The sequence below is a fragment of the Mya arenaria genome, chromosome 16 (assembly GCF_026914265.1).
Source record: "Mya arenaria isolate MELC-2E11 chromosome 16, ASM2691426v1".
Classification (NCBI taxonomy): domain Eukaryota; kingdom Metazoa; phylum Mollusca; class Bivalvia; order Myida; family Myidae; genus Mya; species Mya arenaria.
Genome location: NC_069137.1, coordinates 39,673,665 through 39,688,064, shown reverse-complemented (window position 1 = coordinate 39,688,064; position 14,400 = coordinate 39,673,665). Strand labels below are relative to the sequence as shown.

Here is a 14,400-nt window from a genome sequence, read left to right as displayed (position 1 = left end):
GATTTTACTAACAAATATAAGTCGCAATAACGAAATTAACACAATTTAAATTTAACTGATATAAAATGAAAGTTTAAAGCGTAATTCATACGATTTAAAACAAACATTGATGAATAGAGAAGAAGGCCGAAAAGGATCAGGCCGAAATGATATCTCGACCGAATCGACCCGACACCAATAATTGTATCGGTGATAATGCAAGGTACCAGTCTAAATAATTTGCCCATGCCGGAGACGACCGAGTAACTACGATCTAGAAAGTTGATTAAACCGTCATAGTTCGGCTATGTCCGTGTTTATTCGGAATGTTAACAATTGTATATATAATGTCACATGACTTTATTGAGCCAATTGGGTATCAATATTTTTCACGTGACACAACGATTCAGCATCCTCCTCCATCTTTTTACGGGGAAAGGAAACGCGAAAACTCACTATGGTAAGAGGTGTTTTAAGACATTTTCACCAAGGGCAAACTTTGTTTTCTCCATACAATGGCATGCAATGTACCGCTATGACTCTGGTTGCATTATTGGCTTTTTTTAGTTACGAACACAACCACATGTCCTCATTAACGGCTGTCGATGTCGACTGTATACTGAATAAAGGAAATGTTTCATGAACATCAATAGATATATATTAATATTCAATAAAACCCATCTAACCCATCTTTGAATCCTGACATCAACATTCGTCTTGTTTATTAACATGTTTTCTTTACCTTTGCAGGTAGGCACTACTGTAGGTCTAATCATACTTGCATGTTGTTATGCATGGCGAAAATGTAAGAAACAACCTTGAAAGACCGGTAGGGAGGTCATTACAGGGAGAAGAGCGAGTAGTACCTGCTAGGTTTGGAGATGGTTATAACAGAAGAACTGATAGTTTCATTTACCGATAAAGAGAATACATAAAATTCGTTATTGGTTCTGATAAAACTACAGTGTATATATTTTAATAATAAAAGTAATGTTGTAGCACGGGGAGGACATGATAACTATCTTCAATGGAATCTTAATATAAATGAATATAGGATATACAATTCTAATTCTGGATATAAATCATGGGGAGAAGGCGATTCCAATCGCCAATATAGAGAAAACAAAAACACCGGAACAAAGCAACCCACTGTGAAACATACGGAATACAATGCAAAGAACGCTATAAATATTTCATTTTTGTTGAAAAAAAACATCGATTTTAGGACGGTTGTGTATCTCATATCACCTCAAACCTTTATTGGAATATCTTTCCTGAGACAATTCATACCCTGCAGAGACAATATTTGCAAGCAACCGAGATGCGATCCCAAACTGCTGTTCAATTTTTCAAAACGATTTTGAAAATGGCATGTTAACAAGCATAATATTGTCAAATAGTATTGAACGCAAATCTGGCTTACAACCCTATCAATCAGAAAGTGTGAACATATCGTATAACCCATATGGAATATTTGTGCATGAGGTATTAGGAGGTATGGGCGGCAAAAATACCAGTTAGCATTTGTTAGCAGTTTGAGATTTATGCATAAATTTAATTATTTTATTGATCTGGGGAATTAGTTTTCGTAATGGAATGCATATGACCTTGAATTTTTGCAATTATTTTTTTTTCAAAAATTAACCAATTTTACAAACAGTGTCAAAACTAGTGATGTTCCGATGATCGATTATAATCGAAAATCGATTGGTTGGGCCTGAAATCGGCGACAATCGATAGTATTTGGTTATAATCGATTATCAAAAAAAAGAGTAAATGTTCAGATGTTATCTTTAACAAAATGGCTGATGAAAGCCACAATGAGCAAGTAAATGAACTATTTTTTATACAACAACACTTAATAACTTCAATCATAGACATAAGTATATGCATATAATGATTAAGAGTTTAATATTGTACATGAATAAAACTACAACTAGGATTTTAAGAACCGATTGTACTATCGATAATCGGTTACTTGAGTGGAACCGGTCATCGATAGTAAAATTGCAACCGATTTCCAACTCTAGTCAAAACCATTCGTTTCATTGAATCACGTAATTCATATAATGTTTTATCTGCAAATTGTGTAAACAAAAAGTTCATTTGATATATATTTACTATGATATTGTGTGTGTGTGTGTGTGTGTGTGTGTGTGCGTGTGCGTGCGTGTGTGCGTGTGTGCGTGAGTGCGTGCGTGCGTGCGTGTGTGCGCGTGGGTGCTTGCGTGCGTTCGTGCGCGTGTGCGCGTGTTTGCGTGCGTGTGTGTATGTGCGTGGATGCGTGCGTGCATGCGTACGTGCGTGCGTGCGTGCGTGCGTGCGTACGTGCGTACGTGCGTGTGTGTGTGTGTGTGTGACTCATTAAGTGTTGATTCGGCCTCTACATTGTGCCTCTATACACCGTTTACGTTTCAATTTTCGTCTCCTGGGCTTGTCCCTGAATTATCATTGTATTCGGAATAAAGTATCACAGGTGGGGATCAATAAAACTGTCTCTAGGTTCGAAACAGCTTTATCACTAGACTACTCTGATAAAGCCTTTACAGGTACCAATGATGCGGATCAAAACCACAACCCTGGTTGAGAGACTTCTACAACACTTGACCACTCTCACTCTTTCCCGTGTCCATGCTTAAGTGTCCCTCGTGGGGCTCGAACATGCACTCCTGGGTGAGAGACACCTACAACACTTTATCACACTTGCGTGTCCACGATAAAGTGTCCCTCGTGGGGCTCGAACATGCACTCCTGGGTGAGAGACACCTACAACACTTGATCACACTTGCGTGTCCACGATAAAGTGTCCCTCGTGGGGCTCGAACATGCACTCCTGGGTGAGAGACACCTACAACACTTGATCACACTTGCGTGTCCACGATAAAGTGTCCCTCGTGGGGCTCGAACATGCACTCCTGGGTGAGAGACACCTACAACACTTGATCACACTTGCGTGTCCACGATAAAGTGTCCCTCGTGGGGCTCGAACATGCACTCCTGGGTGAGAGACACCTACAACACTTGATCACACTTGCGTGTCCACGATAAAGTGTCCCTCGTGGGGCTCGAACATGCACTCCTGGGTGAGAGACACCTACAACACTTTATCACACTTGCGTGTCCACGATAAAGTGTCCCTCGTGGGGCTCGAACATGCACTCCTGGGTGAGAGACACCTACAACACTTTATCACACTTGCGTGTCCACGATAAAGTGTCCCTCGTGGGGCTCGAACACACACCCCTGGGTGAGAGACACCTACAACACTTTATCACACTTGCGTGTCCACGATAAAGTGTCCCTCGTGGGGCTCGAACATGCACTCCTGGGTGAGAGACACCTACAACACTTGATCACACTTGCGTGTCCACGATAAAGTGTCCCTCGTGGGGCTCGAACATGCACTCCTGGGGGAGAGACACCTACAACACTTGATCACACTTGCGTGTCCACGATAAAGTGTCCCTCGTGGGGCTCGAACATGCACTCCTGGGTGAGAGACACCTACAACACTTGATCACACTTGCGTGTCCACGATAAAGTGTCCCTCGTGGGGCTCGAACATGCACTCCTGGGTGAGAGACACCTACAACACTTGATCACACTTGCGTGTCCACGATAAAGTGTCCCTCGTGGGGCTCGAACACACACTCCTGGGTGAGAGACACCTTCAAAACTTGACCACTCTCGCTCTCTTGCGTGTCCATGATGAAGTAACCTTCGAGGGGATCGAATATACACTCCTGAAAGAGAGATACCTAAACCACTTGACCACTCTTACTCTCTTGCGTGTTTATGATTAAGTGACCCTCGAGGGGGTCGAATACACACTCCTGGGTGAGAGACACCTAAACCACTTGACCACTCTCGCTCTCTTGCGTGTTCATGATTAAGTGACCCTCGAGGGGGTCGAATACACACTCCTGGGTGAGAGACACCTACAACACTTGACCAAGCTCACCCTCTTGTGTGGCTATAATAGTGTAACCCTCGTGGGGAAAAAACACACACTACTTGATGAGAGATATCTACACGACTTGACCACTCTAACCATCTTGTGAGGCCGTCATATGTTGTAAAGGGAAATCATATATGTACATGGGAACATGGTTTAAGCTAGCTCTTGCACGTAACAGGGTTTTAATAATTGTTTTCCATAAGGCATAAATCGGTCATTTCTGACCCTTGACATATATCTAGTAATAAATACCTATAGGATCAGGGCCTAAATCTAGTAATAAGTACCTATCGGATCAGGGCCTAAATCTAGTAATAAGTACCTATAGGATCAGGGCCTAAATCTAGTAATAAGTACCTATAGGATCAGGGCCTAAATCTAGTAATAAGTACCTATAGGATCAGGGCCTATATCTAGTAATAAGTACCTATAGGATCAGGTCCTATATCTAGTAATAAGTACCTATAGGATCAGGTCCTAAATCTAGTAATAATTACCTATAGGATCAGGGCCTATATCTAGTAATAAGAACCTATAGGATCAGGGCCTATATCTAGTAATAAGTACCTATTGGATCAGGGCCTAAATCTAGTAATAAGTACCTATAGGAACAGGGCCTAAATCTAGTAATAAATACCTATAGGATCAGGGCCTAAATCTAGCTATAAGTACCTATAGGATCAGGGCCTAAATCTAGTTATAAGTACATATAGGATCAGGGCCTAAATCTAGTAATAAGTACCTATAGGATCAGGGCCTAAATCTAGTTATAAGTACATATAGGATCAGTGCCTAAATCTAGTAATAAATTCCTATAGGATCAGGTCCTAAATCTAGTAATAAATACCTATAGGATCAGGTCCTAAATCTAGTATTAAGTACCTATAGGATCAGGGCCTATATCTAGTAATAAGTACCTATAGGATCAGGGCCTAAATCTAGTAATAAGTACCTATAGGATCAGGGCCTAAATCTAGTAATAAGTACCTATAGGATCAGGGCCTATATCTAGTAATAAGTACCTATAGGATCAGGGCCTAAATCTAGTAATAAGTACCTATAGGATCAGGTCCTATATCTAGTAATAAGTACCTATAGGATCAGGTCCTAAATCTAGTAATAAGTACCTATAGTATCAGGTCCTAAATCTAGTAATAATTACCTATAGGATCAGGTCCTAAATCTAGTAATAAGTACCTATAGGATCAGGTCCTAAATCTAGTTAAAAGTACATATAGGATCAGGGCCTAAATCTAGTAATAAGTACCTATAGGATCAGGGCCTAAATCTAGTAATAAGTACCTATAGGATCAGGGCCTAAATCTAGTAATAAGTACCTATAGGATCAGGGCCTAAATCTAGTAATAAGTACCTATAGGATCAGGGCCTAAATCTAGTAATAAGTACCTATAGGATCAGGGCCTATATCTAGTAATAAGTACCTATAGGATCAGGGCCTAAATCTAGTAATAAGTACCTATAGGATCAGGGCCTAAATCTAGTAATAAGTACATATAGGATCAGGGCCTAAATCTAGTAATAATTACCTATAGGATCAGGGCCTAAATCTAGTTATAAGTACATATAGGATCAGTGCCTAAATCTAGTAATAAATTCCTATAGGATCAGGTCCTAAATCTAGTAATAAGTACCTATAGGATCAGGTCCTAAATCTAGTATTAAGTACCTATAGGATCAGGTCCTAAATCTAGTAATAAATACATGTAGGATCAGGGCCTAAATCTAGTAATAAGTACCTATAGGATCAGGGCCTAAATCTAGTAATAAATACCTATAGGATCAGTCACGAATCGTCAATGATATCAATTGTATTTAGGAAATTGGTTAGTAATGTTGGTGTGTAAGCTTATTTATACTTGCACTCTGCGAATGCTCTGTTAAGATTTTAAGTCATTTTAAAATTAGGAGCATAGTGCACAGACAGAATGTAACCCTGGTTAGAGCCACCCTGGTTCTTCAACGTGCACCAGTGTAAAGCACTGCCACACGGGCCCCATTTAACGTCCCTCTTGGAAGACGATTAATTTTCATCAGTGATGCGACGGGAAACCAAACCTACGACCCCACGATTGATAGACAAGTGTGTTACCAGTAGAACGCGGATCCGCCACATTGGTAAGTTATCCAGCGCTTTGCGAATATCAACCGAGCAGAATGCAACAAACTGACGAAACAGTGATATATCCTACATTAACGCTACAAGAATTTTAGTTGTGCAGTAACGACAAAATAACTAGGTGATCAATTTAACTCCATTTATAAGTAAAGTAAATACTGAGATGACCTTCAGAAAGAACCATAACATAAAGATAATACTTTAAACGAGTTTTGCTTTCTTTCAAATACAGATGTCACGCATGGTTAGACGACGTCATATTTTAAATATGTTTGGGGCATCATTTTCCTGTTTAAATACAGGATCTGATGAAGGGTTTAATAATGGTTTTCATTTCTGAGTTGCATCCCAGTTTTTCATGAAATCAAAAGAAAATATCACATTTTCTTCTAGTGTTATATGAAAAAGTAGATTTCTTAAATAACATTGATCTTTAATATAAACAAAATTATAGATAAACGTACAGTAGGATGTATGACTTTCTAACTGATTGTTGCTACCAATGTGATTGTTAACAACATAAGGTGCTTTATTGTTATAGCACACATGTGTATTACAGAAATTTCGTGATTGTTATAGAAAACTGGAAACAAGGTATACTGTAACCTGTCAACATTGGTGCATGCTATCAGAGTAGCTGCTTTTTTAAATAAAAATATGGACATGCACTCCTGAATAGTTGTATTAGCCCGAGAGCTCACTTGTTTAGCCTGGGCGATTAAACCACAGGGTTAGCTCAGACAATTATAAATATTTTCATTTCATTCATCATTTCATTGTTAGATTTATAGATATATTTTTTCATCTATAAATACAACTTATTTTCATCTGTAATCTTATATCAGTAAACGATTTTATTTGTAATTTCTATTTGCTTTTAGTTTATTTATTCTGCGTTTCAAGTCTGTCCATCCTTTCCGTCCTATTTTTTGCCGACAGTCGGTAAACGCGCTGGAAAGATATGGTAGTATGTAACCACGATTACCGGAAGTGAAAAACGACCTTGGATAGAAAACAAAATGTCAGCATCTAGAGGGTTTTTCGCTAAATTAAGGGAGGCCAGGGCTTTCCGTGCAAGATGGCGCGGTGGTGCTGGAGACGCAAATCCAATGGATGAGCTCATTCCAGTACATGTATGTACATAAAGATCTCAAAAATAAAGAATGTTCATGTTTGTTGTCATAGATTCATACATTTTCGCGAGCTGACAGGTTAAGTAACGCAATTTTCATCACAGGTAAAATAATCACGTCGGCGCTGTGAAACTGCAGATGTTATTTTAGATTATAATCGATTGACTATGATACTAATTTTTACGTGAAACTTGTATCTGACAATTATAAATACTGAAAGTAAACTTAAAATTAATTCTGGAAAGAGAAACAACAGTGCATCCTCCAAAATAATCCAAACAAACAAAATACTTTTAACACATAGTCATCATTGGCATGGGTGATAGTTTTACGTATAATATTAGAATTCCATATTTTTGGCCTTCACAGAGGTCGTTTTTCCAAATCATATAAATCCGGGAAGATTTTATGCACCAGTCAATTGTAACCACGGCCCCCCCCAGGTCTGATGAATAGTGGGAACTTTGACTTTCTGTCCAGCCAACCCTGGGTAAAATCTCCGTCCTGTGGGGACGAACTTATGGTAAAATCCCCCCCAAATGCCCCCGCACCCAAGGGACCCTAGGTAAGGCCCATTCCCGCTGTATATTGCACGAAGACAAAACCACCGTATTCACCCGTCACTGTGGGCCACCTGAAAGGTAAAAACACGGCCCATTCTGGCTATCCCCGGACCTGGGAGGTGGGGGGCTTGGTTACAATTCGAATTCGGCCATTAACATCACCTTAGTACCAAAGCCAGGATTTGAAAAGGGCAAGCTACAAGAGCCATGTATCTGCGAATGTGAATGGGTGTGTATGTTCCACCCAGGTGGGAAGTTTGGGGGTATTCCTATATAGTTTTTTTTTGTTTTCATACCCAATTTTTGCTTTTATCTTCATTTCAAGGCTTAAACTAAAATTAATGTTGTGTACATGTTTTTTTAGAAGGGTATCTTTATTTCAAAATTAAATTGTGTTTATTTGGGGGTAGTATAAGTGTACTTCTCTGGAGTCTCCTTTTGTGCTAAGTCACAATTTTCTCATAAAAAGCATATTAAATGATGAAAAACGTTTAATCATTTGAAACAATCATACACAAAAACAAATTTGCAGGGGGTGAATCTTAGTTAGGTACAAACAGGATGGGGAAGGAAAATTTCATTCAGTCAGGCTGTTATTTGATTATCTTTGGTTATATAAGTCATCCTCAAGGTTCTCAAAAAGAACTTGCCTATGGACAAAATGGAGAATTCCAGTTGGTTTTGAGTCTGTTAGAATGTACCCTTCAGTTGGTTTTGAGTCTGTTAGAATGTACCCTTTATTAAAATATTGTCAAAACATAAGAATACTGGTCTGCTTAGTAACATTTCTTCTTTGGACGATTTAGTCCCGAATTATTGAGAGCCCAGTCTCCCATGAAAAAAACATTTCAAAAAACCTATGCTGAACATTATCTACACCAATCTCTGTGTTGGATTTAGACTCAAGAGACTTAGTAAAATAGTTCTAGCATAGCATATATTTAGATGACTAAAATTGCTATCATTTTATGATTGTACTAATACATCATTTACATAGTCTTAGTATGAAGCAAAAATGTTAAATAAGTAATTTGAGTCATTTGAACAATTTGCTTAAAAGAATTGTGTGTCAGACTGTCACTCTGAGTCTAGGCCCAAATTGTTTGTAAACTTGGGCTCGTGGCCATGACTTACAAACAGTCTCATGTCTGAGTTAAGGCTCAATTAAGTGGCAAATCTTTATTTAAAAGTGTTCATTTTCCCCCAAAATTCATGATATTTTCCCAATTAATTAAACACAGATCCTGTGAATGAAAAAAAAAACACAATGATTTTTTTACAAAATAAACAAAATCTTGACAAGACTAGCTCCTATACAGCAAAATGTATGCAAATAAAGGAAAAAACATGTATATTTGCTATTATATTTGCTATTTTAGCATGATTTTGTATTTTTCTCAGAGTAAAAAAAATCCCAATTAGGAAGGAACAGGTGGTGAAAATAATTTAAAAACCCCCACTGCATTGTAACTCTTCTTCCGATTGAGTTTTTTTTTATGATAAAACTTGCTGATTTGTAGTATCTAAAATCTATTAATAGTTTGTTATTTTTATGCAATTAATGAAATTAAAATGATTCTTGTAATTTAAAAAACACACTAAATCATGGACTTTAAACTGTTCATAATCAAGGCCTTTTGATTTTAGATCTAATGATGAAGGTATAAAGGTAACATAAAAAGTATAAAGGTGAACATGATGCTTTAAGTGAACATTGTCATATATACTTTCAGAACCAAATATTTGAGGTGCGCCACCCAACCTCATTTGCGATCAAGTTTGGCATCTTCTGTTCAACAGGATTGTCCGCCCCATTCTATCTGTGTAAAGTCAAGATGCAAAGGGCTGCTGACTCCTCATAGATGTAAGTATAGTTAAATCCAATGAATTTTTGTGTAGAGACTGAATTGAGGTAACTATATGGTATATATTCAATGATTTCTTATGGAGATGGTTGCTTATGCGGAAAAGAAGTAAATATACGGTATATATTCAATGATTTCTCATGGAGACGGTTGCTGGGGCTGAATAGAGGTAAATATATGGTATATATTCAATGATTTCTCATGGAGACGGTTGCTGGGGCTGAATAGAGGTAAATATACGGTATATATTCAATGATTTCTCATGGAGACGGTTGCTGGGGCTGAATAGAGGTAAATATACGGTATATATTCAATGATTTCTCATGGAGACGGTTGCTGGGGCTGAATAGAGGTAAATATACGGTATATATTCAATGATTTCTCATGGAGACGGTTGCTGGGGCTGAATAGAGGTAAATATATGGTATATATATTCAATGATTTCTCATGAAGAAGGTTGCTGGGGCTGAATAGAGGTAAATATATGATATATATATTCAATGATTTCTCATGAAGAAGGTTGCTGGGGCTGAATAGAGGTAAATATATGGTATATATATTCAATGATTTCTCATGGAGACGGTTGCTGGGGCTGAATAGAGGTAAATATATGGTATATATTCAATGATTTCTCATGAATATATGGTATATATTCAATGATTTCTTATGGAGACAGTTGCTAAGGCTAAAAGAGGTATATTTTGTCCGAGGCAAATCATTAGGATTAAAACAAAAATACCAAAAGCTGTAACCCTTCAGCAAATGATGATATTTGCTCAAATGTCGTCTTTGAAGACCACAATTTTCATTAGCTTTTATAACGCGATTGAAAATTAATTAAGGCTGTGGCGTTGCGTGATTGGTTGATCGACATTATCGCGTGATGTTATCAATGTATCCATAACAGGTCAACATATCCACCAATTATATTAAAGTCCTGGTGGCAGTGTGGACTAGCCGGCTGTTTTCTAATTTTGAGCTCGACTATTCGAAGAATAACGAGAGCTATACTACTCACCCAAGGTTAATATCTCAGCAACTACTTGAGGTATTGCATTGAGACTTGATACAATGGTACTCAGCCATCCAACCTACTCAATTAACCAAGTTAGATAACTCTAGTTTGCATTTAATGCAAATAATAGGCCTTTACTATTTGACTTAGAAATTCTGGTTAAGGTTTTGTGTGCAAGCACACATAGGTTAATATCTCAGCAACTACTTGAGGTATTGCATTGAGACTTGATACAATGATACTCAACCATCCAACTTACTTAATTAACCAAGTTAGGTAACTCTAGTTTGCATTTAATGCAAATAATAGGCCTTTATTATTTTACTAAGAAATTCTGGTTAAGGTTTTGCATGCAACCACACATAGGTTAATATCTCAGCAACTGCTTGTGGTATTGCATTGAGACTTGATACAATGGTACTCAAACATCCAACCTACTTAATTTACCAAGTTAGATAACTCTAGTTTGTATTTAATGCAAATAATTGCCCTTTATTATTCGACTCAGAAATTCTGGTTAAGGTTTTGCATGTAAGCACACATAGGTTAATATCTCAGCAACTACTGGATGAATTGCATTGAGACTTTATAAAATGGTACTCAACCATCCAATCTACTTACATAACCAAGTAAGATAACTCTTGTTTGCATTAAATTCAAATAATGGCCCCATTTTTATTCAACATAGAAATTCTGGTTAAGGTTTTGCATGTAACCTATTTTAAGTCAATGCTTCAGCAAATACATCATGTATTGCATTGAAACTTTACACACAGGCTCCCAACCATTTAACCTTCTTATTTAATCAAGTAAGATAACTCTATCTTTCATATTATATAATTTTTGCCCCTTTATTATGCGACTTAGAAATTTTGTTTTAAGGTCTTGCATGTTAGCACACATAGGATAATATCTCGGCAACTGCTTGATGTATTGCATTGAGACTTTATACAATGGTATTCAACCACCCAACCTAATTAAATAATCAAGTTAGGTAACTGTGTTTTGCAAATAATGGCCCTTTATTATTACACTTAAAAATTCTGGTTAAAATTTTGCACATTTATGTTAATATCTCCGCACACCATGTATTGCATTGAAATCTAATCTAACTGATCCATGCATGTTTCGCCAAAACTTTTCAATCATTACACTGAAAAGCGGCGGAATAGTCGAGCGCGCTGTCTCTGTGACAGCTCTTGTTTCTTGACAACCTTTGTGGGTTCGAATCCCACTAAAACCAAAATACTTTTTTATGCTATAGCTCAGGGTTCGAATTTAACTTTGAGGAGCGCTTGCAAATTTTTTGCTTTTTGAGGCTAGTCGCAAAAGGAAAAATGAACTTGCAATTTTATTATTTGCTATATTCCCTTATAATATTGTCTAATTAAAGTAGAAATTTACATCTAAGACATATTATGAATATTAAAAAGTATCAAACTTGAGTGACTCGACTACTAGAACTTGTTGATGGCTTATTCTATTTGGGGGGTACGGAAAGACCCATCAGATGCTGGCCGCTTTTTGATAACAAAGCTGTCCAATAATTTGACATTGTTCACTTTGTACTGTATATATTAGTGCCTCACAAATTGGGGAAAAAGGTTGACTCTGGGAAATATACAAAATCAGGCCAAAATAGCTACATGTAGTATAAAGGCAATGACTCTTTTTATGTAATCATTATGCCGTGAAAGTGTGTGTCTTGTCAAGATTTTTACATTTCAAGAAATTCTTTTCTGTTTTATTCATTAACGTAATCTGCATTTATCAAATTGAGTTAAAATTATGGGGTATAAAATTTTGGGGAAAAAATCGTTTTGGTAAGGGGAAACAGCCAGTAAATTGCACGAAAAAAATCACTTTATTGCAAGTGAAAAAAAAAATTTGGAAGACTTTGATCCATCGCATGGTTGAATGCTAGTTATATTCGGAGCTCCTCGGCCATTATTTTCAAAAACAACCTAGGATGTATTTGGACGGTTTACATATTACTCAAAAGTGGTACGTTTAAGTCCGCTGCAAATAGATCACGCAGTAATCTTATTTAGTAGTTTAACTTTATGACTTAACCCTTGGGAATCTTTATTATGTTTGCAATAATAAACTTCACTGGCAATCAATTAAAACTAAGAGCAATGAATACAACTCTTAAACACTACATTTAATTAATGATATTATTCAAAACTTTACGGACTACTTCAACTGATGTACCGGCATACATCCGAGGTTGTTTTTGAAAATAATGGCCGAGGAGTTCCGAATGTGCTTGTTAATGATTTGAGAAGTTTCAAAATGCTATTGATGCATTGTGTGTCTAAATTAATAAGGCATTTATTTTATGTTTCTTTTTTTTCAGGTTCGCTATGCTATGTATGAAGCCCCACAGCAGTTCTCCATAAAATCAGAAGGGATTTTAACAAATAAACAGTTTCATCAGAGTGCTTTTCAGTGGAATACAAAATAAATAAATTTAGAATAAACATTGAATTAGGGCTGTAGTACTTTTGAAATAAAGTTTCATGCATAAAAATTAAATAAGGTGAAGTGATAATTGGAGAAAAACATTGTTAAATATATGTGAAACTTGTAATGATTTTTTTATTGATATAATGCTGATGAAGTGTTGTATTTATAGAAATAAATTGTCTACAATACAAATATCCTTGGTTTTTTGTTGAGCCCGTTTGCGATGAGCTCGACATAGATGTCACAATGGCGGTACCGTGTGTTTGCGTCAGTGTGTGTGTACTCTTTGACGGTCCGTCCAGACTTTGACCGAACTTGGGTTGTATCTTGAGCATGCAAACTTATAGAATTTTCAAAAAACTTGCTCTGAAGGTTCAACTTAATGAGGTGGAGTAGTATGCACATAGCAGTCTGTACAACAAAGGTCAAGGTTAGAGGTCAAAGGTCAAAATTATCCTTGTCAGGATTGTTTTTTGCCAATGGATTACTCTTAAGGCTACTCTTCGAGGTAAAATGTCAAAATGGGTACTGTTTATAGGGCTGGGTTGGACAAAACCTTGTCTGGGCTGTTATCCTTAGTACAATGGTGCATTGTAGGATTTTCAAAGAGACTTGCCATTTAGTATCACCATGATGCAGATGGGGCGGTGTGTCAAAAGTTCAGTGTATGTGCATGGGTTAGTACATTGATCGGTCCAGTCTGAACTGTTCGGGCTGTATCTTGGCGATGCATGATAGGATTTTTAAAAACCCAATGCCGCCCATGGAAGTTCACCATAAAGAGGCGATATGTAGCCGGTTTTGAGTGTGAGTTCGAGTTGAGCTGATCTAAGCTGTATGTTGACCATGCATTATAGGGTTTTTAAAAACATGCCAGGAAAGTTCACCAAAGTGAGGCGATGTGTGGCCGGCTCCGAGTGTAGGTTTGGACTGAGCATTTCCAAGCTGTATATTGACCATGCATTGTAGGATAATCATAAAGGTCGACCATTGTTAGGCAGTATGTCATGCACAAGAGACAGCTCTTCACCTTAAAGGTCAAGGTCACACTTAGAGGTCAAAAGTTAAAATGGGAACTGTTTATTAAAGAGCTACCTTGTCTTGGCCGCCTCTACTGAACATTTCAAGATTTCCATGAAAATTTACATGGATGTTTATGATAGTGAAGCGATGTGTTGCACTGTACCTCAAAAATCAAGGTTACATTTTGAGGACTTGTGTTACAATTTGTATTGTTGATAGCATTGCTCAAGACTCAACCTTGTGCAGTCTGTATCTTGA

General features: G+C 37.3%; 1 long non-coding RNA gene across 1 annotated transcript; it reads left to right on the top strand.

The window, feature by feature from the left end:
- The first annotated feature begins 7,049 nt into the window (after window positions 1–7,049).
- Window positions 7,050–13,311, top strand: LOC128221313 (uncharacterized). Its single transcript, XR_008258959.1, has 3 exons — window positions 7,050–7,207; window positions 9,504–9,634; window positions 13,010–13,311. It is a non-coding gene; the product is annotated as an uncharacterized LOC128221313 (long non-coding RNA).
- The last annotated feature ends 1,089 nt before the right edge of the window (window positions 13,312–14,400 follow it).